We start from the raw sequence: 22,500 nt of genomic DNA on the forward strand, positions 1-22,500 counted from the left end.
CCAACTACCTGTGCTAAAAAGTGATGGGAACAGTGTTTGTAATTTCTTCTACTTTTTCAGTGACACAAAGTTCAAGCTGCTTATCTAATTGGTGAAAATGCAATGTCTGTTTATCAGACTCACTTTGACTATATATGATGTAGCAAGAGATTGTTTCTCGCTTACGGCCATACCAGCCTGGGGGCGCTAATCCTTGATTGGAGAAGTGACGACAGGTGCGAGTAATTGAGCTGTGAGTGTTTGCTTGAGAGTGTTTGCTCGAGAGCTATTTTCGTTTCTTTTTGGATTTTGCAATATAATTTATTGTTTTTTATTTGGATAGTTTTTAGTTTTGTTTAGTTTTCCCCCCTGCAGTTTTGCTGCCTGGGGGAGGTTTTTTCGCTTTCATTTTTGATTCACAATGACGGACAACATGGCAACGACAAACGGAACGGACAAAGACAACGAAAATGCGCAACGGAAGGAAAACGAAAAGGAGGAATGAAATATGGAAAAGAATACACGGTGGCAATTGAGTTGGTGGGAGAAGAAAAGGTGACGACGATGGAATTACTACGAGCAATTAAGGAGACGTGTGGAGAGGTGGTGGGATGCCGAATGAAAGGAGATAAGAAATATGAAATTACGATGAGAAACGGAAAAGGTAAAGAACGGCTAATGGACGGTATACGGATAAAGGACAACAAGATACTGGCGAGAGATGTGAATATTAATGAATTGGTGGTGTCTTTTATGAATCTACCGGTATATATAGAAGATAAAGTGATACTGGACAAGTTGAGAAGCTGGGGAGTAACGGCCGTATCGGAGATAAGGAGGAGAGTTTGGCCTGGAACGGAGGTGGTTGACGGAACAAGGTTCTGTAAAGTTAAATTTACGGAAAAAGTCACATCATTGCCATATTCCACAAAAATTGAGACGCTGGAAGGAGCTGAATACTTCAGGGTGATCCATGACAAGCAGGTCAGAGTTTGTCGATTGTGCATACAACCTGGGCACATAGTTAAAGATTGCCCTGAATTCAAGTGTTTCAAGTGCGGCAATCAAGGCCATTATGCGAGAGAGTGTGTCGGAGAGAAGGAAAGGAATGTTTGTGGAAGATGCAGAAAGAGATTGGCGGAATGCAACTGTGGAGAAGTTATGACTGAAGAGGGGAGTCAAGTACTATTCGAGGAAGCAGTTGTATTGTCGGAAGAAGGAGAAGAAGATGGAGGAGATGATGTGGTGGAAGGTGGAGAGACGGAGGAAGGAAGAAGGGAGAAGAAGGAAGACCAGAAGATTAACGAAATTGGGAGCAGCATGGATTCGGAAATAAGAAGATGGAGTTTTCAGGAGGAGGGGGGGAGTGGACTGGGGGAAGCTCGGGGGACTCACAGGTTTTAGGGGAAAGCACAGCACAAACAAGTAACTCGGGGGTGAAGAAATGGAGAGGGTTTTAAGTTTAATGACAATAACAGAGACGGGTATGAACACGGGGAGCACAACGACGACAATATATGAGACGGAGATGAACACGGGGAGCACAACGAACATTCCAGAAACGGCGATGAACACGGGGAGCACAACGACGACAATATATGAGACGGAGATGAACACGGGGAGCACAACAAACATTCCAGAATCGGCAATGAACACGGGGAGCACAACGGACGAGGGTGTAAAGAAGAAAAGTTGGCTGGATGAAATGGACTTGGAGGAGATATCGGACTCGGATGATGGGGAAAAGTTTGAAAGAATGAGAGGAGGATACAGGAAGAGGAAAGCAGCGGAGGGGGGGAGAGAAAGGGTGGAAGAGGAAAGAAACTGGATAAAAGGTAGAGGATAATGAAATTATATTTTATAATTTTATTATTTATTAGTATGGTCACAATAATGTCGATAAATGCGAATGGGTTGAGAACAATAGGAAAATTTAATAGAATAGTACACATAAAGAATTCTGATATTTTATGTATTCAAGAGACGCACTGGGATAATATGTGTGTTTTAGAAGTACAGAAAATATGGAGGGATTTTATTTATGTAAACAATGGTAGGGGGGAATTCATGTGGGGTTGCAATTTTAATAAGGAAGGATGTAGTAGAAAATGTGAAGAAGATATATAATGATAATAATGGGCGGATTTTAATTTTAGACTTTGAGTATATGAGTAGGGTTTTTAGGATTATAAATATTTATGCGCCGAATAATGAAATAGAGAGAAGGAATTTATTTTTAGAATTAGCGAAATGGTGCAAGGGAAACTGTATTTTAGTTGGGGATTTTAATGTAAAAATGGATAGACTAGATATGACAAGGGGAGCTATTTTTAGAAGTGACGTATCTAGGGGGGTTTTAAGGAAGATGATGGTTGAAAACAATTTAATTGATATATGGAGGGAGGAGAATCCTAATAAGAGAGAATTTTCTAGAAGGCAGGTGGTTTTAGGGGAATTGAAACAGACACGGATAGATTTGGTTTTAGTAAATGAAGGGTTAAGGAATTTTATGAAGGATATTAAATATATTTTTACAACTTTTAGTGATCATGCTGGGTTAACATTTTCGGTGGGGTTAGATAAGGAAAGGAAAGGGGGGGAATATGGTGTATGAATGCAGGGTATCTAGGTGATGAGGAATACGGGAAACAACTTAAATCTTTGATAGAAGATGAAATGGAGGATAGGCAAAAAGGGAATGATAAGTGCAAGTGGTGGGAAAATGTTAAAGAAAAAATAAAAGTTTTTAGTATTAGATATGCAAGGAAGAAGAGGAGTAGGATGACAAGAGCAGAAAATTATTTAAGAACAAAATTGAATGAAGAAATGAAGAAATGTGATAGTGATCCTGATTATACTATTGAAAAGTTTTTAGATTTAAAAGAAAAATTGAGCAAATGTGAAATAGATAAGTGTAAGGGTGCAATTATAAGAAGTAGGGCAAAATATGTTTTAGAAGGGGAGAAATGTACGTCGTTTTTTCTTGGTTTAGAGAAAACTAAACAGATGAAATCATATATTAGTGAGATTGAAAATGTAAAGGGTGAAGTGGTAATTGATTATGTGGAGATATTAGAAACGGTACAGAATTTTTATAAGGATTTATTTAAGAAAGGGGAGGTGGATGAGGGGTGTGTAAAAGAGATTTTAAGTAGTGTGGATGTGCAAATTGGTGTTGAGGATAAGCAAATGTGTGATAGGAAGATAACAATGGATGAAGTGAAAGATGCAATTAAGGGTTTACAAATAAATAAAAGTCCTGGAGTAGATGGACTAATTGCAGAGTTTTATAAAATGTATGAAAGTATTTTAGCACCTATTTTATTAGAAGTATATCAATATATGGAAGACAATAATACTGTTTCAGATTCCATGTTGACAGGGCTGATATCGATTTTATATAAAAATAAGGGGAGTAAATTGAAATTAGAAAATTATAGGCCAATTAGTTTATTAAACTCAGATTATAAGATTTTAGCTAAGATACTGGCAAATAGGATGAAGATGGTTTTAAATGATATTATAGCACCTGCACAAAATTATAGTGTGCCTGGAAGAGATATAGCAGATACCATAACTACACTTAGAGATGTGATAAATAAAATGAATAGCGATAAGATAGGGGGAATTGTTTTAAGTATAGATTTTAATAAAGCTTTTGACAGGGTGGAACATGATTTTATGTTTAGGGTACTGGAAAAGTATGGGTTTGGAAATGGAATTATAAGATGGATAAAATTATTATATAGAAAGGCTAAAAGTAGGGTTAAATGTAATGGGATTTTAACAGATTCTTTTATTCTTGAGAGATCAGTGAGACAGGGGTGCCCTTTATCAGCTTTATTGTTTGTTTTATCGGTAGAACCCTTAGCGGCATACCTTAAAAAAGATCATTTTATAAATTGTGTAGAGACTCCGCAAGGAGGTTTTAGTTTAATTCATCAATATGCAGACGATACCACAATTACAGTCAGAGATGAGGGAAGTGTTAAAAGGGTGATGGAGTGTTTTAAAGTATATGAGAAAGCCTCAGGAGCTAAAGTGAATATGGAGAAGTCAGTAATAATGTATGTTGGGAAGAATAATGAGGGGACTTTTCCTTTTAAGGTGGTAAATGATTATTTTAAGGTGTTAGGTGTGTTTTTAGGGGTGAAGGAACAAGAAGCTAGGGATCTGACATGGAGTGGGGTTATAAACAAAGTTAGGAAGGTAGTAAATATGTGGAGGGGGAGGGCTTTGAAATTAAAAGGGAAAGTAATTGTTGTAAATTCCTTGCTGATGTCAATTTTTATTCATGTCATGAACGTTTTAGATGTACCAGAATGGGTTTTATCTGAAATGAATATGATTTTAGTTGATTTTTTATGGGATGGGAAAGGAGCGAAAATTTCTTTTAAAACATTGATTGCAGGTTATGAGGAGGGGGTTTGAAGTTGGTGGATTTAAATGTAAGGAAAAAAGCAATTAGAGTTAAAATGGTACGGAAATATTTATATGGTGAACTAGATTATGGATGGAAAAGATTTTTTAAGGAGTATTTGCAGGAGGTTGGGAGGATGGGGGACAATGGTTTATTGATGTGCATGAAAAAGAAATGTTAAGTAATATACCATTGTTTTATAGAGAAGTGTTTGAAGCTTGGGGGGAGTTTTTTACCAAATATTTATTATGAGTGTACCATTTTAGACAATATTTTAAATCAGCCAATTTTCTTAAATCCCAAGATACAATATAATAATAAGATGTTGTTTTGTAAATATTTTATGAGGGCTGGGATGAGACAGATTGGGGATATTTTATACGAGGTCATTCCAGGGTTCCTTACTGTACAAGCGATTTATGATAATGTTTGTGAAGTGGAAGATGAAATAAGCAAAACTACAGTAGATAATATGTATAAGAGAATTTTAGGGTGTATTCCTGAAGAATGGGTGCTTTTAATAAATACAGAGGTGGTTGAGAGAGCTAAGGGTTTACCGGTTTTATATTATGAAAGTAATGGGGAGAAACATGTTTTATCAGGTTTGAAAGTTAAAAAGATTTATGAAAAATGTATTTTAAGAGAGATAAAAGCTCCTGCTTCAGAAAAAGTGTGGTCTAGGGTATTTGTAAATATAGATGTAAAATCAATATGGAAGAATGTCAATGTCAAATATAATTCTATAGAATGTGAAGATAATGATTTTAAATTGAAACATAATAGGATTTTTACGAACGTGGTTTTACATCAAATAAATAGAGACATTAAAAGAGAATGTGATATTTGTGGTACGGAGGTGGAAAATTTTATGCACTTTTTTATTGAATGTAGTAGATTACAAGGGTTTCATGAGTTTATAAAGGGGCTTTTAGAACAACATTGGGGAGAAGATATTGTAAATGGGATTGAGTGGAGGAGGTTGTTTCTATTTGGTATAAATGGGAAAAGCAAAGTTTTTAATATTAATTTGATGAATTTTGTTCTTAGCCATGCTAGATACGCTGTAAGACAAAGAAGGAATTTAGGACATTATGAAGGGAAAATTGTGAGTGTGGAGGTTTTATTTAAAAGTATTTTAGAGAAAGATATTGAACTAATATATAAATATGGAGGATGTAATTTTGAAAAACTGTTTGTGTGGGGGAGCACTTTTATCGAAATTGATCAAAATGGAAAACTTGCTTTTAATTATTAATTGGTTTTATTTTCTTTTCTTTTTTGATTTTGTAAAAGGATGAATTGTTCATCCTTTTTTATTATTATTGTTTGAATATTGTAAATATTATGTGTTTTTTCATAATAAAAGATAAAAAAAAAAAAGTACGCCCGATCTCGTCTGATCTCGGAAGCTAAGCAGGGTCGGGCCTGGTTAGTACTTGGATGGGAGACCGCCTGGGAATACCAGGTGCTGTAAGCATTTTGTCCACGAGGGTGTGCTCTTGCACTATTTCATCAGCAACACTGCCTTGTAGTAAGCATTTAATGATGAATTGACTAAATGCACCGTCCTGACTTTTTAATAGGATCAAATTTCCTTGTGTTTTCAATTAGCATCTGCCTTGTATTTATAAGACAAACAAGAATATTGTTGCTGAATGCAGCTTGTGTGTGCTTTATGCTCCTTTGCCCTGTTCAAATGATGGAAGGAAATAAAGTTTGTATTTTATCCAACTACCTGTGCTAAAAAGTGATGGGAACAGTGTTTATAATTTCTTCTACTTTTTCAGTGACACAAAGTTCAAGCTGCTTATCTAATTGGTGAAAATGCAATGTCTGTTTATCAGACTCATTTTGACTATATATGTTGTAGCAAGAGATTGTTTCTCGCTTACGGCCATACCAGCCTGGGTACGCCCGATCTCGTCTGATCTCGGAAGCTAAGCAGGGTCGTGCCTGGTTAGTACTTGGATGGGAGACCGCCTGGGAAAACCAAGTGCTGTAAGCATTTTGTCCACGAGGGTGTGCTCTTGCACTATTTCATCAGCAACACTGCCTTGTATTAAGCATTTAATGATGAATTGACTAAATGTCTGTTTTATCAGACTCACTTTGACTATATATGTTGTAGCAAGAGATTGTTTCTCGCTTACGGCCATACCAGCCTGGGTACGCCCGATCTCGTCTGATCTCGGAAGCTAAGCAGGGTCGGGCCTGGTTAGTACCTGGATGGGAGACCGCCTGGGAATACCAGGTGCTATAAGCATTTTGTCCACGAGGGTGTGCTCTTGCACTATTTCATCAGCAACACTGCCTTGTAGTAAGCATTTAATGATGAATTGACTAAATGCAGCGTCCTGACTTTTTAATAGGATCAAATTTCCTTGTGTTTTCAATTAGCATCTGCCTTCTATTTATAAGACAAACAAGAATATTGTTGCTGAATGCAGCTTGTGTGTGCTTTATGCTCCTTTGCCCTGTTCAAATGATGAAAGGAAATAAAGTTTGTATTTTATCCAACTACCTGTGCTAAAAAGTGATGGGAACAGTGTTTATAATTTCTTCTACTTTTTCAGTGACACAAAGTTCAAGCTGCTTATCTAATTGGTGAAAATGCAATGTCTGTTTATCAGACTCATTTTGACTATATATGATGTAGCAAGAGATTGTTTCTCGCTTACGGCCATACCAGCCTGGGTACGCCCGATCTCGTCTGATCTCGGAAGCTAAGCAGGGTCGGGCCTGGTTAGTACCTGGATGGGAGACCGCCTGGGAATACCAGGTGCTATAAGCATTTTGTCCACGAGGGTGTGCTCTTGCACTATTTCATCAGCAACACTGCCTTGTAGTAAGCATTTAATGATGAATTGACTAAATGCAGCGTCCTGACTTTTTAATAGGATCAAATTTCCTTGTGTTTTCAATTAGCATCTGCCTTGTATTTATAAGACAAACAAGAATATTGTTGCTGAATGCAGCTTGTGTGTGCTTTATGCTCCTTTGCCCTGTTCAAATGATGAAAGGAAATAAAGTTTGTATTTTATCCAACTACCTGTGCTAAAAAGTGATGGGAACAGTGTTTATAATTTCTTCTACTTTTTCAGTGACACAAAGTTCAAGCTGCTTATCTAATTGGTGAAAATGCAATGTCTGTTTATCAGACTCATTTTGACTATATATGATGTAGCAAGAGATTGTTTCTCGCTTACGGCCATACCAGCCTGGGTACGCCCGATCTCGTCTGATCTCGGAAGCTAAGCAGGGTCGGGCCTGGTTAGTACTTGGATGGGAGACCGCCTGGGAATACCAGGTGCTGTAAGCATTTTGTCCACGAGGGTGTGCTCTTGCACTATTTCATCAGCAACACTGCCTTGTAGTAAGCATTTAATGATGAATTGACTAAATGCAGCTTCCTGCCTTTTTAATAGGATCAAATTTCCTTGTGTTTTCAATTAGCATCTGCCTTCTATTTATAAGACAAACAAGAATATTGTTGCTGAATGCAGCTTGTGTGTGCTTTATGCTCCTTTGCCCTGTTCAAATGATGAAAGGAAATAAAGTTTGTATTTTATCCAACTACCTGTGCTAAAAAGTGATGGGAACAGTGTTTATAATTTCTTCTACTTTTTCAGTGACACAAAGTTCAAGCTGCTTATCTAATTGGTGAAAATGCAATGTCTGTTTATCAGACTCATTTTGACTATATATGATGTAGCAAGAGATTGTTTCTCGCTTACGGCCATACCAGCCTGGGTACGCCCGATCTCGTCTGATCTCGGAAGCTAAGCAGGGTCGTGCCTGGTTAGTACTTGTATGGGAGACCGCCTGGGAAAACCAAGTGCTGTAAGCATTTTGTCCACGAGGGTATGCTCTTGCACTATTTCATCAGCAACACTGCCTTGTATTAAGCATTTAATGATGAATTGACTAAATGTCTGTTTTATCAGACTCACTTTGACTATATATGTTGTAGCAAGAGATTGTTTCTCGCTTACGGCCATACCAGCCTGGGTACGCCCGATCTCGTCTGATCTCGGAAGCTAAGCAGGGTCGGGCCTGGTTAGTACCTGGATGGGAGACCGCCTGGGAATACCAGGTGCTATAAGCATTTTGTCCACGAGGGTGTGCTCTTGCACTATTTCATCAGCAACACTGCCTTGTATTAAGCATTTAATGATGAATTGACTAAATGTCTGTTTTATCAGACTCACTTTGACTATATATGTTGTAGGAAGAGATTGTTTCTCGCTTACGGCCATACCAGCCTGGGTACGCCCGATCTCGGAAGCTAAGCAGGGTCGGGCCTGGTTAGTACCTGGATGGGAGACCGCCTGGGAATACCAGGTGCTGTAAGCATTTTGTCCACGAGGGTGTGCTCTTGCACTATTTCATCAGCAACACTGCCTTGTAGTAAGCATTTAATGATGAATTGACTAAATGCACCGTCCTGACTTTTTAATAGGATCAAATTTCCTTGTGTTTTCAATTAGCATCTGCCTTGTATTTATAAGACAAACAAGAATATTGTTGCTGAATGCAGCTTGTGTGTGCTTTATGCTCCTTTGCCCTGTTCAAATGATGGAAGGAAATAAAGTTTGTATTTTATCCAACTACCTGTGCTAAAAAGTGATGGGAACAGTGTTTATAATTTCTTCTACTTTTTCAGTGACACAAAGTTCAAGCTGCTTATCTAATTGGTGAAAATGCAATGTCTGTTTATCAGACTCATTTTGACTATATATGATGTAGCAAGAGATTGTTTCTCGCTTACGGCCATACCAGCCTGGGTACGCCCGATCTCGTCTGATCTCGGAAGCTAAGCAGGGTCGGGCCTGGTTAGTACCTGGATGGGAGACCGCCTGGGAATACCAGGTGCTGTAAGCATTTTGTCCACGAGGGTGTGCTCTTGCACTATTTCATCAGCAACACTGCCTTGTAGTAAGCATTTAATGATGAATTGACTAAATGCACCGTCCTGACTTTTTAATAGGATCAAATTTCCTTGTGTTTTCAATTAGCATCTGCCTTGTATTTATAAGACAAACAAGAATATTGTTGCTGAATGCAGCTTGTGTGTGCTTTATGCTCCTTTGCCCTGTTCAAATGATGGAAGGAAATAAAGTTTGTATTTTATCCAACTACCTGTGCTAAAAAGTGATGGGAACAGTGTTTATAATTTCTTCTACTTTTTCAGTGACACAAAGTTCAAGCTGCTTATCTAATTGGTGAAAATGCAATGTCTGTTTATCAGACTCATTTTGACTATATATGTTGTAGCAAGAGATTGTTTCTCGCCACGGCCATACCAGCCTGGGTACGCCCGATCTCGTCTGATCTCGGAAGCTAAGCAGGGTCGTGCCTGGTTAGTACTTGGATGGGAGACCGCCTGGGAAAACCAAGTGCTGTAAGCATTTTGTCCACGAGGGTATGCTCTTGCACTATTTCATCAGCAACACTGCCTTGTATTAAGCATTTAATGATGAATTGACTAAATGTCTGTTTTATCAGACTCACTTTGACTATATATGTTGTAGCAAGAGATTGTTTCTCGCTTACGGCCATACCAGCCTGGGTACGCCCGATCTCGTCTGTTCTCGGAAGCTAAGCAGAGTCGGGCCTGGTTAGTACCTGGATGGGAGACCGCCTGGGAATACCAGGTGCTATAAGCATTTTGTCCACGAGGGTGTGCTCTTGCACTATTTCATCAGCAACACTGCCTTGTAGTAAGCATTTAATGATGAATTGACTAAATGCAGCGTCCTGACTTTTTAATAGGATCAAATTTCCTTGTGTTTTCAATTAGCATCTGCCTTCTATTTATAAGACAAACAAGAATATTGTTGCTGAATGCAGCTTGTGTGTGCTTTATGCTCCTTTGCCCTGTTCAAATGATGAAAGGAAATAAAGTTTGTATTTTATCCAACTACCTGTGCTAAAAAGTGATGGGAACAGTGTTTATAATTTCTTCTACTTTTTCAGTGACACAAAGTTCAAGCTGCTTATCTAATTGGTGAAAATGCAATGTCTGTTTATCAGACTCATTTTGACTATATATGATGTAGCAAGAGATTGTTTCTCGCTTACGGCCATACCAGCCTGGGTACGCCCGATCTCGTCTGATCTCGGAAGCTAAGCAGGGTCGTGCCTGGTTAGTACTTGTATGGGAGACCGCCTGGGAAAACCAAGTGCTGTAAGCATTTTGTCCACGAGGGTATGCTCTTGCACTATTTCATCAGCAACACTGCCTTGTATTAAGCATTTAATGATGAATTGACTAAATGTCTGTTTTATCAGACTCACTTTGACTATATATGTTGTAGCAAGAGATTGTTTCTCGCTACGGCCATACCAGCCTGGGTACGCCCGATCTCGTCTGATCTCGGAAGCTAAGCAGGGTCGGGCCTGGTTAGTACCTGGATGGGAGACCGCCTGGGAATACCAGGTGCTATAAGCATTTTGTCCACGAGGGTGTGCTCTTGCACTATTTCATCAGCAACACTGCCTTGTATTAAGCATTTAATGATGAATTGACTAAATGTCTGTTTTATCAGACTCACTTTGACTATATATGTTGTAGGAAGAGATTGTTTCTCGCTTACGGCCATACCAGCCTGGGTACGCCCGATCTCGGAAGCTAAGCAGGGTCGGGCCTGGTTAGTACCTGGATGGGAGACCGCCTGGGAATACCAGGTGCTGTAAGCATTTTGTCCACGAGGGTGTGCTCTTGCACTATTTCATCAGCAACACTGCCTTGTAGTAAGCATTTAATGATGAATTGACTAAATGCACCGTCCTGACTTTTTAATTAGGATCAAATTTCCTTGTGTTTTCAATTAGCATCTGCCTTGTATTTATAAGACAAACAAGAATATTGTTGCTGAATGCAGCTTGTGTGTGCTTTATGCTCCTTTGCCCTGTTCAAATGATGGAAGGAAATAAAGTTTGTATTTTATCCAACTACCTGTGCTAAAAAGTGATGGGAACAGTGTTTATAATTTCTTCTACTTTTTCAGTGACACAAAGTTCAAGCTGCTTATCTAATTGGTGAAAATGCAATGTCTGTTTATCAGACTCATTTTGACTATATATGTTGTAGCAAGAGATTGTTTCTCGCTTACGGCCATACCAGCCTGGGTACGCCCGATCTCGTCTGATCTCGGAAGCTAAGCAGGGTCGTGCCTGGTTAGTACTTGGATGGGAGACCGCCTGGGAAAACCAAGTGCTGTAAGCATTTTGTCCACGAGGGTATGCTCTTGCACTATTTCATCAGCAACACTGCCTTGTATTAAGCATTTAATGATGAATTGACTAAATGTCTGTTTTATCAGACTCACTTTGACTATATACGTTGTAGCAAGAGATTGTTTCTCGCTTACGGCCATACCAGCCTGGGTACGCCCGATCTCGTCTGATCTCGGAAGCTAAGCAGGGTCGGGCCTGGTTAGTACCTGGATGGGAGACCGCCTGGGAATACCAGGTGCTGTAAGCATTTTGTCCACGAGGGTGTGCTCTTGCACTATTTCATCAGCAACACTGCCTTGTAGTAAGCATTTAATGATGAATTGACTAAATGCACCGTCCTGACTTTTTAATAGGATCAAATTTCCTTGTGTTTTCAATTAGCATCTGCCTTGTATTTATAAGACAAACAAGAATATTGTTGCTGAATGCAGCTTGTGTGTGCTTTATGCTCCTTTGCCCTGTTCAAATGATGGAAGGAAATAAAGTTTGTATTTTATCCAACTACCTGTGCTAAAAAGTGATGGGAACAGTGTTTATAATTTCTTCTACTTTTTCAGTGACACAAAGTTCAAGCTTCTTATCTAATTGGTGAAAATGCAATGTCTGTTTATCAGACTCATTTTGACTATATATGATGTAGCAAGAGATTGTTTCTCGCTTACGGCCATACCAGCCTGGGTACGCCCGATCTCGTCTGATCTCGGAAGCTAAGCAGGGTCGGGCCTGGTTAGTACTTGGATGGGAGACCGCCTGGGAATACCAGGTGCTGTAAGCATTTTGTCCACGAGGGTGTGCTCTTGCACTATTTCATCAGCAACACTGCCTTGTAGTAAGCATTTAATGATGAATTGACTAAATGCACCGTCCTGACTTTTTAATAGGATCAAATTTCCTTGTGTTTTCAATTAGCATCTGCCTTGTATTTATAAGACAAACAAGAATATTGTTGCTGAATGCAGCTTGTGTGTGCTTTATGCTCCTTTGCCCTGTTCAAATGATGGAAGGAAATAAAGTTTGTATTTTATCCAACTACCTGTGCTAAAAAGTGATGGGAACAGTGTTTATAATTTCTTCTACTTTTTCAGTGACACAAAGTTCAAGCTGCTTATCTAATTGGTGAAAATGCAATGTCTGTTTATCAGACTCATTTTGACTATATATGTTGTAGCAAGAGATTGTTTCTCGCTTACGGCCATACCAGCCTGGGTACGCCCGATCTCGTCTGATCTCGGAAGCTAAGCAGGGTCGGGCCTGGTTAGTACCTGGATGGGAGACCGCCTGGGAATACCAGGTGCTGTAAGCATTTTGTCCACGAGGGTGTGCTCTTGCACTATTTCATCAGCAACACTGCCTTGTAGTAAGCATTTAATGATGAATTGACTAAATGCACCGTCCTGACTTTTTAATAGGATCAAATTTCCTTGTGTTTTCAATTAGCATCTGCCTTGTATTTATAAGACAAACAAGAATATTGTTGCTGAATGCAGCTTGTGTGTGCTTTATGCTCCTTTGCCCTGTTCAAATGATGGAAGGAAATAAAGTTTGTATTTTATCCAACTACCTGTGCTAAAAAGTGATGGGAACAGTGTTTATAATTTCTTCTACTTTTTCAGTGACACAAAGTTCAAGCTGCTTATCTAATTGGTGAAAATGCAATGTCTGTTTATCAGACTCATTTTGACTATATATGTTGTAGCAAGAGATTGTTTCTCGCTTACGGCCATACCAGCCTGGGTACGCCCGATCTCGTCTGATCTCGGAAGCTAAGCAGGGTCGGGCCTGGTTAGTACTTGGATGGGAGACCGCCTGGGAATACCAGGTGCTGTAAGCATTTTGTCCACGAGGGTGTGCTCTTGCACTATTTCATCAGCAACACTGCCTTGTAGTAAGCATTTAATGATGAATTGACTAAATGCACCGTCCTGACTTTTTAATAGGATCAAATTTCCTTGTGTTTTCAATTAGCATCTGCCTTGTATTTATAAGACAAACAAGAATATTGTTGCTGAATGCAGCTTGTGTGTGCTTTATGCTCCTTTTCCCTGTTCAAATGATGGAAGGAAATAAAGTTTGTATTTTATCCAACTACCTGTGCTAAAAAGTGATGGGAACAGTGTTTATAATTTCTTCTACTTTTTCAGTGACACAAAGTTCAAGCTGCTTATCTAATTGGTGAAAATGCAATGTCTGTTTATCAGACTCATTTTGACTATATATGTTGTAGCAAGAGATTGTTTCTCGCCACGGCCATACCAGCCTGGGTACGCCCGATCTCGTCTGATCTCGGAAGCTAAGCAGGGTCGTGCCTGGTTAGTACTTGGATGGGAGACCGCCTGGGAAAACCAAGTGCTGTAAGCATTTTGTCCACGAGGGTATGCTCTTGCACTATTTCATCAGCAACACTGCCTTGTATTAAGCATTTAATGATGAATTGACTAAATGTCTGTTTTATCAGACTCACTTTGACTATATATGTTGTAGCAAGAGATTGTTTCTCGCTTACGGCCATACCAGCCTGGGTACGCCCGATCTCGTCTGATCTCGGAAGCTAAGCAGGGTCGGGCCTGGTTAGTACCTGGATGGGAGACCGCCTGGGAATACCAGGTGCTGTAAGCATTTTGTCCACGAGGGTGTGCTCTTGCACTATTTCATCAGCAACACTGCCTTGTAGTAAGCATTTAATGATGAATTGACTAAATGCACCGTCCTGACTTTTTAATAGGATCAAATTTCCTTGTGTTTTCAATTAGCATCTGCCTTGTATTTATAAGACAAACAAGAATATTGTTGCTGAATGCAGCTTGTGTGTGCTTTATGCTCCTTTGCCCTGTTCAAATGATGGAAGGAAATAAAGTTTGTATTTTATCCAACTACCTGTGCTAAAAAGTGATGGGAACAGTGTTTATAATTTCTTCTACTTTTTCAGTGACACAAAGTTCAAGCTTCTTATCTAATTGGTGAAAATGCAATGTCTGTTTATCAGACTCATTTTGACTATATATGATGTAGCAAGAGATTGTTTCTCGCTTACGGCCATACCAGCCTGGGTACGCCCGATCTCGTCTGATCTCGGAAGCTAAGCAGGGTCGGGCCTGGTTAGTACTTGGATGGGAGACCGCCTGGGAATACCAGGTGCTGTAAGCATTTTGTCCACGAGGGTGTGCTCTTGCACTATTTCATCAGCAACACTGCCTTGTAGTAAGCATTTAATGATGAATTGACTAAATGCACCGTCCTGACTTTTTAATAGGATCAAATTTCCTTGTGTTTTCAATTAGCATCTGCCTTGTATTTATAAGACAAACAAGAATATTGTTGCTGAATGCAGCTTGTGTGTGCTTTATGCTCCTTTGCCCTGTTCAAATGATGGAAGGAAATAAAGTTTGTATTTTATCCAACTACCTGTGCTAAAAAGTGATGGGAACAGTGTTTATAATTTCTTCTACTTTTTCAGTGACACAAAGTTCAAGCTGCTTATCTAATTGGTGAAAATGCAATGTCTGTTTATCAGACTCATTTTGACTATATATGTTGTAGCAAGAGATTGTTTCTCGCTTACGGCCATACCAGCCTGGGTACGCCCGATCTCGTCTGATCTCGGAAGCTAAGCAGGGTCGGGCCTGGTTAGTACCTGGATGGGAGACCGCCTGGGAATACCAGGTGCTGTAAGCATTTTGTCCACGAGGGTGTGCTCTTGCACTATTTCATCAGCAACACTGCCTTGTAGTAAGCATTTAATGATGAATTGACTAAATGCACCGTCCTGACTTTTTAATAGGATCAAATTTCCTTGTGTTTTCAATTAGCATCTGCCTTGTATTTATAAGACAAACAAGAATATTGTTGCTGAATGCAGCTTGTGTGTGCTTTATGCTCCTTTGCCCTGTTCAAATGATGGAAGGAAATAAAGTTTGTATTTTATCCAACTACCTGTGCTAAAAAGTGATGGGAACAGTGTTTATAATTTCTTCTACTTTTTCAGTGACACAAAGTTCAAGCTGCTTATCTAATTGGTGAAAATGCAATGTCTGTTTATCAGACTCATTTTGACTATATATGTTGTAGCAAGAGATTGCTTCTCGCTTACGGCCATACCAGCCTGGGTACGCCCGATCTCGTCTGATCTCGGAAGCTAAGCAGGGTCGGGCCTGGTTAGTACTTGGATGGGAGACCGCCTGGGAATACCAGGTGCTGTAAGCATTTTGTCCACGAGGGTGTGCTCTTGCACTATTTCATCAGCAACACTGCCTTGTAGTAAGCATTTAATGATGAATTGACTAAATGCACCGTCCTGACTTTTTAATAGGATCAAATTTCCTTGTGTTTTCAATTAGCATCTGCCTTGTATTTATAAGACAAACAAGAATATTGTTGCTGAATGCAGCTTGTGTGTGCTTTATGCTCCTTTTCCCTGTTCAAATGATGGAAGGAAATAAAGTTTGTATTTTATCCAACTACCTGTGCTAAAAAGTGATGGGAACAGTGTTTATAATTTCTTCTACTTTTTCAGTGACACAAAGTTCAAGCTGCTTATCTAATTGGTGAAAATGCAATGTCTGTTTATCAGACTCATTTTGACTATATATGTTGTAGCAAGAGATTGTTTCTCGCTTACGGCCATACCAGCCTGGGTACGCCCGATCTCGTCTGATCTCGGAAGCTAAGCAGGGTCGTGCCTGGTTAGTACTTGGATGGGAGACCGCCTGGGAAAACCAAGTGCTGTAAGCATTTTGTCCACGAGGGTATGCTCTTGCACTATTTCATCAGCAACACTGCCTTGTATTAAGCATTTAATGATGAATTGACTAAATGTCTGTTTTATCAGACTCACTTTGACTATATATGTTGTAGCAAGAGATTGTTTCTCGCTTACGGCCATACCAGCCTGGGTACGCCCGATCTCGTCTGATCTCGGAAGCTAAGCAGGGTCGGGCCTGGTTAGTACCTGGATGGGAGACCGCCTGGGAATACCAGGTGCTGTAAGAATTTTGTCCACGAGGGTGTGCTCTTGCACTATTTCATCAGCAACACTGCCTTGTAGTAAGCATTTAATGATGAATTGACTAAATGCACCGTCCTGACTTTTTAATAGGATCAAATTTCCTTGTTTTTCAATTAGCATCTGCCTTGTATTTATAAGACAAACAAGAATATTGTTGCTGAATGCAGCTTGTGTGTGCTTTATGCTCCTTTGCCCTGTTCAAATGATGGAAGGAAATAAAGTTTGTATTTTATCCAACTACCTGTGCTAAAAAGTGATGGGAACAGTGTTTATAATTTCTTCTACTTTTTCAGTGACACAAAGTTCAAGCTGCTTATCTAATTGGTGAAAATGCAATGTCTGTTTATCAGACTCATTTTGACTATATATGTTGTAGCAAGAGATTGTTTCTCGCTTACGGCCATACCAGCCTGGGTACGCCCGATCTCGTCTGATCTCGGAAGCTAAGCAGGGTCGGGCCTGGTTAGTACTTGGATGGGAGACCGCCTGGGAATACCAGGTGCTGTAAGCATTTTGTCCACGAGGGTGTGCTCTTGCACTATTTCATCAGCAACACTGCCTTGTAGTAAGCATTTAATGATGAATTGACTAAATGCACCGTCCTGACTTTTTAATAGGATCAAATTTCCTTGTGTTTTCAATTAGCATCTGCCTTGTATTTATAAGACAAACAAGAATATTGTTGCTGAATGCAGCTTGTGTGTGCTTTATGCTCCTTTTCCCTGTTCAAATGATGGAAGGAAATAAAGTTTGTATTTTATCCAACTACCTGTGCTAAAAAGTGATGGGAACAGTGTTTATAATTTCTTCTACTTTTTCAGTGACACAAAGTTCAAGCTGCTTATCTAATTGGTGAAAATGCAATGTCTGTTTATCAGACTCATTTTGACTATATATGTTGTAGCAAGAGATTGTTTCTCGCTTACGGCCATACCAGCCTGGGTACGCCCGATCTCGTCTGATCTCGGAAGCTAAGCAGGGTCGTGCCTGGTTAGTACTTGGATGGGAGACCGCCTGGGAAAACCAAGTGCTGTAAGCATTTTGTCCACGAGGGTATGCTCTTGCACTATTTCATCAGCAACACTGCCTTGTAGTAAGCATTTAATGATGAATTGACTAAATGCACCGTCCTGACTTTTTAATAGGATCAAATTTCCTTGTTTTTCAATTAGCATCTGCCTTGTATTTATAAGACAAACAAGAATATTGTTGCTGAATGCAGCTTGTGTGTGCTTTATGCTCCTTTGCCCTGTTCAAATGATGGAAGGAAATAAAGTTTGTATTTTATCCAACTACCTGTGCTAAAAAGTGATGGGAACAGTGTTTATAATTTCTTCTACTTTTTCAGTGACACAAAGTTCAAGCTGCTTATCTAATTGGTGAAAATGCAATGTCTGTTTATCAGACTCACTTTGACTATATATGATGTAGCAAGAGATTGTTTCTCGCTTACGGCCATACCAGCCTGGGTACGCCCGATCTCGTCTGATCTCGGAAGCTAAGCAGGGTCGGGCCTGGTTAGTACTTGGATGGGAGACCGCCTGGGAATACCAGGTGCTGTAAGCATTTTGTCCACGAGGGTGTGCTCTTGCACTATTTCATCAGCAACACTGCCTTGTAGTAAGCATTTAATGATGAATTGACTAAATGCACCGTCCTGACTTTTTAATAGGATCAAATTTCCTTGTGTTTTCAATTAGCATCTGCCTTGTATTTATAAGACAAACAAGAATATTGTTGCTGAATGCAGCTTGTGTGTGCTTTATGCTCCTTTTCCCTGTTCAAATGATGGAAGGAAATAAAGTTTGTATTTTATCCAACTACCTGTGCTAAAAAGTGATGGGAACAGTGTTTATAATTTCTTCTACTTTTTCAGTGACACAAAGTTCAAGCTGCTTATCTAATTGGTGAAAATGCAATGTCTGTTTATCAGACTCATTTTGACTATATATGTTGTAGCAAGAGATTGTTTCTCGCTTACGGCCATACCAGCCTGGGTACGCCCGATCTCGTCTGATCTCGGAAGCTAAGCAGGGTCGTGCCTGGTTAGTACTTGGATGGGAGACCGCCTGGGAAAACCAAGTGCTGTAAGCATTTTGTCCACAAGGGTATGCTCTTGCACTATTTCATCAGCAACACTGCCTTGTATTAAGCATTTAATGATGAATTGACTAAATGTCTGTTTTATCAGACTCACTTTGACTATATATGTTGTAGCAAGAGATTGTTTCTCGCTTACGGCCATACCAGCCTGGGTACGCCCGATCTCGTCTGATCTCGGAAGCTAAGCAGGGTCGGGCCTGGTTAGTACTTGGATGGGAGACCGCCTGGGAATACCAGGTGCTGTAAGCATTTTGTCCACGAGGGTGTGCTCTTGCACTATTTCATCAGCAACACTGCCTTGTAGTAAGCATTTAATGATGAATTGACTAAATGCACCGTCCTGACTTTTTAATAGGATCAAATTTCCTTGTTTTTCAATTAGCATCTGCCTTGTATTTATAAGACAAACAAGAATATTGTTGCTGAATGCAGCTTGTGTGTGCTTTATGCTCCTTTGCCCTGTTCAAATGATGGAAGGAAATAAAGTTTGTATTTTATCCAACTACCTGTGCTAAAAAGTGATGGGAACAGTGTTTATAATTTCTTCTACTTTTTCAGTGACACAAAGTTCAAGCTGCTTATCTAATTGGTGAAAATGCAATGTCTGTTTATCAGACTCATTTTGACTATATATGTTGTAGCAAGAGATTGTTTCTCGCTTACGGCCATACCAGCCTGGGTACGCCCGATCTCGTCTGATCTCGGAAGCTAAGCAGGGTCGGGCCTGGTTAGTACTTGGATGGGAGACCGCCTGGGAATACCAGGTGCTGTAAGCATTTTGTCCACGAGGGTGTGCTCTTGCACTATTTCATCAGCAACACTGCCTTGTAGTAAGCATTTAATGATGAATTGACTAAATGCACCGTCCTGACTTTTTAATAGGATCAAATTTCCTTGTGTTTTCAATTAGCATCTGCCTTGTATTTATAAGACAAACAAGAATATTGTTGCTGAATGCAGCTTGTGTGTGCTTTATGCTCCTTTTCCCTGTTCAAATGATGGAAGGAAATAAAGTTTGTATTTTATCCAACTACCTGTGCTAAAAAGTGATGGGAACAGTGTTTATAATTTCTTCTACTTTTTCAGTGACACAAAGTTCAAGCTGCTTATCTAATTGGTGAAAATGCAATGTCTGTTTATCAGACTCATTTTGACTATATATGTTGTAGCAAGAGATTGTTTCTCGCTTACGGCCATACCAGCCTGGGTACGCCCGATCTCGTCTGATCTCGGAAGCTAAGCAGGGTCGTGCCTGGTTAGTACTTGGATGGGAGACCGCCTGGGAAAACCAAGTGCTGTAAGCATTTTGTCCACGAGGGTGTGCTCTTGCACTATTTCATCAGCAACACTGCCTTGTAGTAAGCATTTAATGATGAATTGACTAAATGCACCGTCCTGACTTTTTAATAGGATCAAATTTCCTTGTGTTTTCAATTAGCATCTGCCTTGTATTTATAAGACAAACAAGAATATTGTTGCTGAATGCAGCTTGTGTGTGCTTTATGCTCCTTTGCCCTGTTCAAATGATGGAAGGAAATAAAGTTTGTATTTTATCCAACTACCTGTGCTAAAAAGTGATGGGAACAGTGTTTATAATTTCTTCTACTTTTTCAGTGACACAAAGTTCAAGCTGCTTATCTAATTGGTGAAAATGCAATGTCTGTTTATCAGACTCATTTTGACTATATATGATGTAGCAAGAGATTGTTTCTCGCTTACGGCCATACCAGCCTGGGTACGCCCGATCTCGTCTGATCTCGGAAGCTAAGCAGGGTCGGGCCTGGTTAGTACTTGGATGGGAGACCGCCTGGGAATACCAGGTGCTGTAAGCATTTTGTCCACGAGGGTGTGCTCTTGCACTATTTCATCAGCAACACTGCCTTGTAGTAAGCATTTAATGATGAATTGACTAAATGCACCGTCCTGCCTTTTTAATAGGATCAAATTTCCTTGTGTTTTCAATTAGCATCTGCCTTGTATTTATAAGACAAACAAGAATATTGTTGCTGAATGCAGCTTGTGTGTGCTTTATGCTCCTTTTCCCTGTTCAAATGATGGAAGGAAATAAAGTTTGTATTTTATCCAACTACCTGTGCTAAAAAGTGATGGGAACAGTGTTTATAATTTCTTCTACTTTTTCAGTGACACAAAGTTCAAGCTGCTTATCTAATTGGTGAAAATGCAATGTCTGTTTATCAGACTCATTTTGACTATATATGTTGTAGCAAGAGATTGTTTCTCGCTTACGGCCATACCAGCCTGGGTACGCCCGATCTCGTCTGATCTCGGAAGCTAAGCAGGGTCGTGCCTGGTTAGTACTTGGATGGGAGACCGCCTGGGAAAACCAAGTGCTGTAAGCATTTTGTCCACAAGGGTATGCTCTTGCACTATTTCATCAGCAACACTGCCTTGTATTAAGCATTTAATGATGAATTGACTAAATGTCTGTTTTATCAGACTCACTTTGACTATATATGTTGTAGCAAGAGATTGTTTCTCGCTTACGGCCATACCAGCCTGGGTACGCCCGATCTCGTCTGATCTCGGAAGCTAAGCAGGGTCGGGCCTGGTTAGTACTTGGATGGGAGACCGCCTGGGAATACCAGGTGCTGTAAGCATTTTGTCCACGAGGGTGTGCTCTTGCACTATTTCATCAGCAACACTGCCTTGTAGTAAGCATTTAATGATGAATTGACTAAATGCACCGTCCTGACTTTTTAATAGGATCAAATTTCCTTGTGTTTTCAATTAGCATCTGCCTTGTATTTATAAGACAAACAAGAATATTGTTGCTGAATGCAGCTTGTGTGTGCTTTATGCTCCTTTGCCCTGTTCAAATGATGGAAGGAAATAAAGTTTGTATTTTATCCAACTACCTGTGCTAAAAAGTGATGGGAACAGTGTTTATAATTTCTTCTACTTTTTCAGTGACACAAAGTTCAAGCTGCTTATCTAATTGGTGAAAATGCAATGTCTGTTTATCAGACTCATTTTGACTATATATGATGTAGCAAGAGATTGTTTCTCGCTTACGGCCATACCAGCCTGGGTACGCCCGATCTCGTCTGATCTCGGAAGCTAAGCAGGGTCGGGCCTGGTTAGTACTTGGATGGGAGACCGCCTGGGAATACCAGGTGCTGTAAGCATTTTGTCCACGAGGGTGTGCTCTTGCACTATTTCATCAGCAACACTGCCTTGTAGTAAGCATTTAATGATGAATTGACTAAATGCACCGTCCTGCCTTTTTAATAGGATCAAATTTCCTTGTGTTTTCAATTAGCATCTGCCTTGTATTTATAAGACAAACAAGAATATTGTTGCTGAATGCAGCTTGTGTGTGCTTTATGCTCCTTTTCCCTGTTCAAATGATGGAAGGAAATAAAGTTTGTATTTTATCCAACTACCTGTGCTAAAAAGTGATGGGAACAGTGTTTATAATTTCTTCTACTTTTTCAGTGACACAAAGTTCAAGCTGCTTATCTAATTGGTGAAAATGCAATGTCTGTTTATCAGACTCATTTTGACTATATATGTTGTAGCAAGAGATTGTTTCTCGCTTACGGCCATACCAGCCTGGGTACGCCCGATCTCGTCTGATCTCGGAAGCTAAGCAGGGTCGGTGCCTGGTTAGTACTTGGATGGGAGACCGCCTGGGAAAACCAAGTGCTGTAAGCATTTTGTCCACAAGGGTATGCTCTTGCACTATTTCATCAGCAACACTGCCTTGTATTAAGCATTTAATGATGAATTGACTAAA

General features: G+C 39.8%; 29 non-coding genes and 8 pseudogenes across 29 annotated transcripts; all 37 read left to right on the forward strand.

The window, feature by feature from the left end:
- The first annotated feature begins 6,285 nt into the window (after positions 1-6,285).
- On the forward strand, positions 6,286-6,404 carry LOC123735599 (5S ribosomal RNA). The gene has a single exon (XR_006765682.1). It is a non-coding gene; the product is annotated as a 5S ribosomal RNA (ribosomal RNA).
- Positions 6,405-6,543: 139 nt separating this feature from the next.
- LOC123735471 (5S ribosomal RNA) lies at positions 6,544-6,662 on the forward strand. The gene has a single exon (XR_006765553.1). It is a non-coding gene; the product is annotated as a 5S ribosomal RNA (ribosomal RNA).
- Positions 6,663-7,071: 409 nt separating this feature from the next.
- Positions 7,072-7,190, forward strand: LOC123735472 (5S ribosomal RNA). Its single transcript, XR_006765554.1, has one exon. It is a non-coding gene; the product is annotated as a 5S ribosomal RNA (ribosomal RNA).
- Positions 7,191-7,599: 409 nt separating this feature from the next.
- LOC123735491 (5S ribosomal RNA) lies at positions 7,600-7,718 on the forward strand. Its single transcript, XR_006765573.1, has one exon. It is a non-coding gene; the product is annotated as a 5S ribosomal RNA (ribosomal RNA).
- Positions 7,719-8,127: 409 nt separating this feature from the next.
- LOC123735643 (uncharacterized) lies at positions 8,128-8,246 on the forward strand (annotated as a pseudogene).
- A 139-nt stretch (positions 8,247-8,385) lies between these two features.
- On the forward strand, positions 8,386-8,504 carry LOC123735473 (5S ribosomal RNA). The gene has a single exon (XR_006765555.1). It is a non-coding gene; the product is annotated as a 5S ribosomal RNA (ribosomal RNA).
- Positions 8,505-8,643: 139 nt separating this feature from the next.
- LOC123735675 (uncharacterized) lies at positions 8,644-8,752 on the forward strand (annotated as a pseudogene).
- A 409-nt stretch (positions 8,753-9,161) lies between these two features.
- On the forward strand, positions 9,162-9,280 carry LOC123735362 (5S ribosomal RNA). Its single transcript, XR_006765444.1, has one exon. It is a non-coding gene; the product is annotated as a 5S ribosomal RNA (ribosomal RNA).
- Positions 9,281-9,689: 409 nt separating this feature from the next.
- Positions 9,690-9,807, forward strand: LOC123735711 (uncharacterized; annotated as a pseudogene).
- A 139-nt stretch (positions 9,808-9,946) lies between these two features.
- On the forward strand, positions 9,947-10,065 carry LOC123735630 (uncharacterized; annotated as a pseudogene).
- A 409-nt stretch (positions 10,066-10,474) lies between these two features.
- LOC123735644 (uncharacterized) lies at positions 10,475-10,593 on the forward strand (annotated as a pseudogene).
- Positions 10,594-10,732: 139 nt separating this feature from the next.
- LOC123735651 (uncharacterized) lies at positions 10,733-10,850 on the forward strand (annotated as a pseudogene).
- Positions 10,851-10,989: 139 nt separating this feature from the next.
- On the forward strand, positions 10,990-11,098 carry LOC123735676 (uncharacterized; annotated as a pseudogene).
- Positions 11,099-11,508: 410 nt separating this feature from the next.
- LOC123735600 (5S ribosomal RNA) lies at positions 11,509-11,627 on the forward strand. The gene has a single exon (XR_006765683.1). It is a non-coding gene; the product is annotated as a 5S ribosomal RNA (ribosomal RNA).
- A 139-nt stretch (positions 11,628-11,766) lies between these two features.
- LOC123735363 (5S ribosomal RNA) lies at positions 11,767-11,885 on the forward strand. Its single transcript, XR_006765445.1, has one exon. It is a non-coding gene; the product is annotated as a 5S ribosomal RNA (ribosomal RNA).
- Positions 11,886-12,294: 409 nt separating this feature from the next.
- On the forward strand, positions 12,295-12,413 carry LOC123735502 (5S ribosomal RNA). The gene has a single exon (XR_006765584.1). It is a non-coding gene; the product is annotated as a 5S ribosomal RNA (ribosomal RNA).
- A 409-nt stretch (positions 12,414-12,822) lies between these two features.
- On the forward strand, positions 12,823-12,941 carry LOC123735364 (5S ribosomal RNA). The gene has a single exon (XR_006765446.1). It is a non-coding gene; the product is annotated as a 5S ribosomal RNA (ribosomal RNA).
- Positions 12,942-13,350: 409 nt separating this feature from the next.
- On the forward strand, positions 13,351-13,469 carry LOC123735513 (5S ribosomal RNA). Its single transcript, XR_006765595.1, has one exon. It is a non-coding gene; the product is annotated as a 5S ribosomal RNA (ribosomal RNA).
- A 409-nt stretch (positions 13,470-13,878) lies between these two features.
- On the forward strand, positions 13,879-13,996 carry LOC123735712 (uncharacterized; annotated as a pseudogene).
- A 139-nt stretch (positions 13,997-14,135) lies between these two features.
- LOC123735365 (5S ribosomal RNA) lies at positions 14,136-14,254 on the forward strand. Its single transcript, XR_006765447.1, has one exon. It is a non-coding gene; the product is annotated as a 5S ribosomal RNA (ribosomal RNA).
- A 409-nt stretch (positions 14,255-14,663) lies between these two features.
- On the forward strand, positions 14,664-14,782 carry LOC123735524 (5S ribosomal RNA). The gene has a single exon (XR_006765606.1). It is a non-coding gene; the product is annotated as a 5S ribosomal RNA (ribosomal RNA).
- Positions 14,783-15,191: 409 nt separating this feature from the next.
- LOC123735366 (5S ribosomal RNA) lies at positions 15,192-15,310 on the forward strand. The gene has a single exon (XR_006765448.1). It is a non-coding gene; the product is annotated as a 5S ribosomal RNA (ribosomal RNA).
- A 409-nt stretch (positions 15,311-15,719) lies between these two features.
- Positions 15,720-15,838, forward strand: LOC123735535 (5S ribosomal RNA). The gene has a single exon (XR_006765618.1). It is a non-coding gene; the product is annotated as a 5S ribosomal RNA (ribosomal RNA).
- Positions 15,839-16,247: 409 nt separating this feature from the next.
- Positions 16,248-16,366, forward strand: LOC123735601 (5S ribosomal RNA). Its single transcript, XR_006765684.1, has one exon. It is a non-coding gene; the product is annotated as a 5S ribosomal RNA (ribosomal RNA).
- A 139-nt stretch (positions 16,367-16,505) lies between these two features.
- Positions 16,506-16,624, forward strand: LOC123735458 (5S ribosomal RNA). Its single transcript, XR_006765540.1, has one exon. It is a non-coding gene; the product is annotated as a 5S ribosomal RNA (ribosomal RNA).
- A 408-nt stretch (positions 16,625-17,032) lies between these two features.
- On the forward strand, positions 17,033-17,151 carry LOC123735546 (5S ribosomal RNA). The gene has a single exon (XR_006765629.1). It is a non-coding gene; the product is annotated as a 5S ribosomal RNA (ribosomal RNA).
- A 409-nt stretch (positions 17,152-17,560) lies between these two features.
- Positions 17,561-17,679, forward strand: LOC123735603 (5S ribosomal RNA). The gene has a single exon (XR_006765686.1). It is a non-coding gene; the product is annotated as a 5S ribosomal RNA (ribosomal RNA).
- Positions 17,680-18,087: 408 nt separating this feature from the next.
- On the forward strand, positions 18,088-18,206 carry LOC123735557 (5S ribosomal RNA). Its single transcript, XR_006765640.1, has one exon. It is a non-coding gene; the product is annotated as a 5S ribosomal RNA (ribosomal RNA).
- Positions 18,207-18,615: 409 nt separating this feature from the next.
- On the forward strand, positions 18,616-18,734 carry LOC123735604 (5S ribosomal RNA). Its single transcript, XR_006765687.1, has one exon. It is a non-coding gene; the product is annotated as a 5S ribosomal RNA (ribosomal RNA).
- A 139-nt stretch (positions 18,735-18,873) lies between these two features.
- Positions 18,874-18,992, forward strand: LOC123735568 (5S ribosomal RNA). Its single transcript, XR_006765651.1, has one exon. It is a non-coding gene; the product is annotated as a 5S ribosomal RNA (ribosomal RNA).
- Positions 18,993-19,400: 408 nt separating this feature from the next.
- LOC123735579 (5S ribosomal RNA) lies at positions 19,401-19,519 on the forward strand. The gene has a single exon (XR_006765662.1). It is a non-coding gene; the product is annotated as a 5S ribosomal RNA (ribosomal RNA).
- A 409-nt stretch (positions 19,520-19,928) lies between these two features.
- LOC123735605 (5S ribosomal RNA) lies at positions 19,929-20,047 on the forward strand. The gene has a single exon (XR_006765688.1). It is a non-coding gene; the product is annotated as a 5S ribosomal RNA (ribosomal RNA).
- A 409-nt stretch (positions 20,048-20,456) lies between these two features.
- On the forward strand, positions 20,457-20,575 carry LOC123735590 (5S ribosomal RNA). The gene has a single exon (XR_006765673.1). It is a non-coding gene; the product is annotated as a 5S ribosomal RNA (ribosomal RNA).
- A 409-nt stretch (positions 20,576-20,984) lies between these two features.
- LOC123735606 (5S ribosomal RNA) lies at positions 20,985-21,103 on the forward strand. Its single transcript, XR_006765689.1, has one exon. It is a non-coding gene; the product is annotated as a 5S ribosomal RNA (ribosomal RNA).
- Positions 21,104-21,242: 139 nt separating this feature from the next.
- On the forward strand, positions 21,243-21,361 carry LOC123735602 (5S ribosomal RNA). Its single transcript, XR_006765685.1, has one exon. It is a non-coding gene; the product is annotated as a 5S ribosomal RNA (ribosomal RNA).
- Positions 21,362-21,770: 409 nt separating this feature from the next.
- On the forward strand, positions 21,771-21,889 carry LOC123735613 (5S ribosomal RNA). Its single transcript, XR_006765696.1, has one exon. It is a non-coding gene; the product is annotated as a 5S ribosomal RNA (ribosomal RNA).
- Positions 21,890-22,298: 409 nt separating this feature from the next.
- Positions 22,299-22,418, forward strand: LOC123735614 (5S ribosomal RNA). Its single transcript, XR_006765697.1, has one exon. It is a non-coding gene; the product is annotated as a 5S ribosomal RNA (ribosomal RNA).
- Positions 22,419-22,500: the final 82 nt, after the last annotated feature.

Source organism: Salmo salar, unplaced genomic scaffold (genome assembly GCF_905237065.1).
Source record: "Salmo salar unplaced genomic scaffold, Ssal_v3.1, whole genome shotgun sequence".
Taxonomy (NCBI): domain Eukaryota; kingdom Metazoa; phylum Chordata; class Actinopteri; order Salmoniformes; family Salmonidae; genus Salmo; species Salmo salar.